This window comes from Odontomachus brunneus, unplaced genomic scaffold, assembly GCF_010583005.1.
Source record: "Odontomachus brunneus isolate Ranch 3 - 2012 unplaced genomic scaffold, Obru_v1 Obru_scaffold_070, whole genome shotgun sequence".
NCBI classification, from domain to species: Eukaryota; Metazoa; Arthropoda; class Insecta; order Hymenoptera; family Formicidae; genus Odontomachus; species Odontomachus brunneus.
In genome coordinates, this window is record NW_022639520.1 from 1180116 (window position 1) to 1184015 (window position 3900).

The 3900-nt window shown below is 48.4% G+C and overlaps 1 protein-coding gene across 1 annotated transcript in view; it reads right to left on the reverse strand.

The window, feature by feature from the left end:
• The window catches only part of LOC116846844 (nicotinamidase), a 512425-nt gene that overhangs the window by 385099 nt on the left and 123426 nt on the right, over positions 1-3900 (reverse strand). The gene's annotated exons all lie outside the window — the stretch shown is intronic.

The following is a 3900-nucleotide window of genomic DNA, read 5'->3' on the forward strand; positions in this document are numbered from 1 at the left end:
CGACGGTGATCGAGGCTGCGGTGCCTCGGTTTCCTCGTCGTCCGAGGACAGAAGAAGGTCCGTCCAGAGGAGGTCTACTCCTTCGATCTCGTAAACTTTCTGTGTCGGCATCTTTCTTATCAGTTGCCTCGTTGGAAAGTGAGACTTTCTTCGTTGTGCGCTCCTTTATGTATTGTTTATCGTATCGCCTTCGTCGTCCTCCTCGCTGTTGTTGTTCTGTGGCTTTAAGTCCTGAACGTGTATATGCCGGTGCCATCGACCGTTTTTGTCTTTCAGGTCGACGACAACCGGCGATATTATTTTTCTCACTGTCATCGGACCTGTGTATTTCGGTGCTAATTTTGCGTTGAAAGCTTTCGCCTTATTAGATAGCGGGTATTCTCTTTTCCATACTTTTTCGTTGATCTTTGGCTTCCAGTTCCGTCGTCTTAAATTATAATATTTTTCCTGTCGCTGGAATGCTCGAGCCAGGTTTATTCTTACCAGCTCGTTCGCTTCTTTTAGCCTTTTTTGTCGAGATGCTGGTTCTTCCCTTCCGTCCGTGTTATCCGGCGTGGTGTCTATCTCTCGCCCGTAATTTAAATAGGCAGGCGAGTAGCCTGTGGACTTCTGTACTGCCGTGTTATACGCGAACTGCAGGGCCGGCAGGTGTATGTCCCACTTTCGGTGGTCTCGCCCTACATATTGTGCCACCATTGTTTTTACGACCCTGTTGGTCCTTTCTACTGGGTTGCAATGGGGTGCATGGACGGGGGTGGTACGGTGCTTTATCTTGTGCGCTGTGAGCATTTGTGCTAGTTGTTGGGATTTTAATTGGGTGCCGTTATCGGAAATGATGGTCTGGGGGCAGCCGTGTCTGTATATAATCGTGTCCATTAGTGTCTGCGTCACGATGTTCGCCGTTGCCCGCCTTATCGGTCGCATTTCTAGCCACTTCGTGAATCGGTCCTGCATTGTCAGGATCCACGAGTGGCCGTTGTTTGATCGCGGTAAGGGGCCAATGAGATCCATGGTAACTTGTTGCCATGGACCCCTTACCGCGGTCGCGTGCATTTGCCCGGCTGGTTTTACCTGCTGTGCCTTGTAGGCCAGGCAGTTCTCACACGTTTTTACATATCTCGCGATTTCCCTGAACATGCCTGGCCAGTAAAACTGCCGGGCTATGCGGGCAATGGTCTTTGCTACTCCCAGGTGGCCGGCGGTGGGTTCGTTATGATATTTTCTTAATATTTCTATTCTATCCTCTTTTGGTACGCACTCCTTCCACTGTTCCTCTGCTCGTGTTTCATTGAAGTCGAGGTTGTGGAGTATGTGCCTCATTAGTTTTCCCCCTATTAATTTGTAGTCTGGTCGCGTGTTCGGTTCCTCGGCCACCTGGGATTTTATTTTTTGATACCATTGGCATGCGGTGGTGATGGTACATATTTGTGGTTGCCTGGACAGGGCGTCCGCGACCGTGTTTAGACTGCCTCGCCGGTATTGAATCTCAAAATCGTACTGTTGTAGCTCGATGATCCATCGAGCTAATCTCCCTGTTGGCGCCTCTACTTTCTGCAGCCACCGGAGGGACTGGTGGTCTGTGATGACTGTAAATCTGTATCCCTCCACGTAGTCGCGGAGGCGCCTTATTCCCCATACTACGGCGAGGCATTCCAGTTCGGTCGCACTGTAATTCCGTTCCGCCCTGTCCAGAGTCCGGCTTGCATACGCGATTACCCGTTCCTCATTGTCTAACCGTTGCGTCAATACCGCGCCTAAACCCTCCGTACTGGCGTCTGTCTGGATGACAAATTTTTTTGTGAAATCCGGGCAAGCCAATACCGGTGTTGTCGTTAGTTTCGTTTTCAGTTCCCTGAACGCCTTTTCTTGTTCTATTCCCCACTTCCACTTTGCATTTTTGCGTAGCATTGTGGTCAGTGGGGCGGCTATGGTGGAGAAGCTTGGTATGAATCTCCTATACCACGATGCTAATCCTAGGAACTGTCGAATTTTCCGCACTGTGCTCGGTGTTGGCCAGTTTTTAATTGTATTAATTTTTTCCGGGTCCGTTTGGATCCCTTTATTATTTATTACGTGTCCTAAATATTTTAGTTTTTCTACGCAGAACCGGCATTTCTCTTCGTTTATCTTTAAGTTTGCTCTCCGTAATCGGTGAAACACTTCTCTGAGGTGTTTCAGGTGTTCCTCGAATGTCCTGCTTATGATAATTATATCATCCAAATACACCAGTACGTTTGGTTCCAGCTCGGGGCCCAGTACTCGGTCTAATAGTCTTTGGAACGTTGCGGGCGCGGAGTGTAACCCAAACGGCATTACTCTAAATTGCAGCAAACCCTTCCCTGGTACGGTGAATGCGGTTAACGGCCGGCTCGAGGGGGACAGTGGTATTTGCCAATACCCGCTTTTCAGATCTAATGTTGACAGATATTTAGCGCCACGCAGCTTATCGAGCGTTGCTGTTATGTGCGGCAGTGGATATGCATCCTTTTCTGTAACTTCGTTTAGCTTACGGAAATCTATGCAGAATCTATGCTTCCCATCTTTCTTTTTGACTACCACCACCGGTGAGCTCCATGCGCTTTGTGACATTTCGACTATCCCCTCTTCTATCATTTTTTCGACTTCTTCATTTATGACTGCCTGCATTGCCGGGTTTCGGGGTCGGTATCTCTGTTTGATCGGTCTTGTGTTTGTCAGTCTTATGTGATGTTGTATGTGTTTGGTTGGTCCTTGTATTTGTTTAAACATGTTTAATTCCTTTGTTAAGAATTGTTTTAATGTTCTGTCTTCTATTTCCGTCCGTTGCGTCAGTCCTTTGTCTATTATGCACGTATCTATTATTGTTTTCGGTTCTGTGCGTGGCGGCGGTGGTAACGTTAACTGTAAGTCAGCCCATAGGTCTGTTCCGATGATCATCTCGCAACCGAGGTTCGGTAATACTATTAGTTGCCGTTGATAATCGTTATTTTGCATTCTCATTTTTGCTTGTACTGTCCCTGTCACCTCTGTTGTTGTTCCATTAGCCAGTCTAACGTTAGTGTCTGTCTTGCGTATTTTTAATTGTAGTCGTTTTGCTGTCTCGGGTTTTATAAAGGACGTTTCCGACCCTGAGTCGAGTAGTGCCTCTATTTCTTGCCCGTTTATTTTTATATTGATAAACGGTCTCGGAGTGTATTTTATTGGGTTTTGCTGGGCCGAGTTTCCTTCTGGTACTCGGCCCGTTGCCCGTTTCCCGGTCGCGGATGGCACTCCCTTGTCAGTACGTCGTCCTTGCCACATTGCGAGCAGAACTTCCGCGGTGGTCTCCTGCAGTCAAATCTGTTATGTCCCCTTTGCTTGCACCGCCAGCAGCACTCGTCCTTGTTATAGGGCGTTGTTGCTGCTGGTGGTATTTTTGCCTGCAAGTTTTGATTTTCTGGTTTTTTCTGTCTTCTTTCCCTGATCTGTTGTTCTATCTGCTCGACTTCCGTTACTCTCGTTCGAAGTTCGCCTAAACTGTCCACCTCGTCCGGTCTTATAAATCGTTTCGTTTCGGGGAGCATATTTTCATAGAGGAGGTCGAGCTGTTCCTTTGCCGACCATCCGCCTGCTCTTCGCATGAGCTTGAGCAGGTCGTTGGCATAACTCCGGAACGGCTCTCCCTCCTTTTGTTCGCGCCCCCTCGCTTGCCGTCGCATTCTTACTTGGGACTCCCTTGGTATATATTCTGCTTCGAAATCGCCGCGAAATTCTTCCCAAGAATGCCAATTCTCGCGACCATTCCGGAACCACGTTAGAGCCTCGCCTCTCAGCATTTCCGGTAACCCTCTTAGTAAATATTCGCCTGGGTATCCGTATACCTGGCTTAGTTCCTCGACTCGTTCCAGGAACGAGTGGGGGTCGCGTCCATCAAAGTGGCAC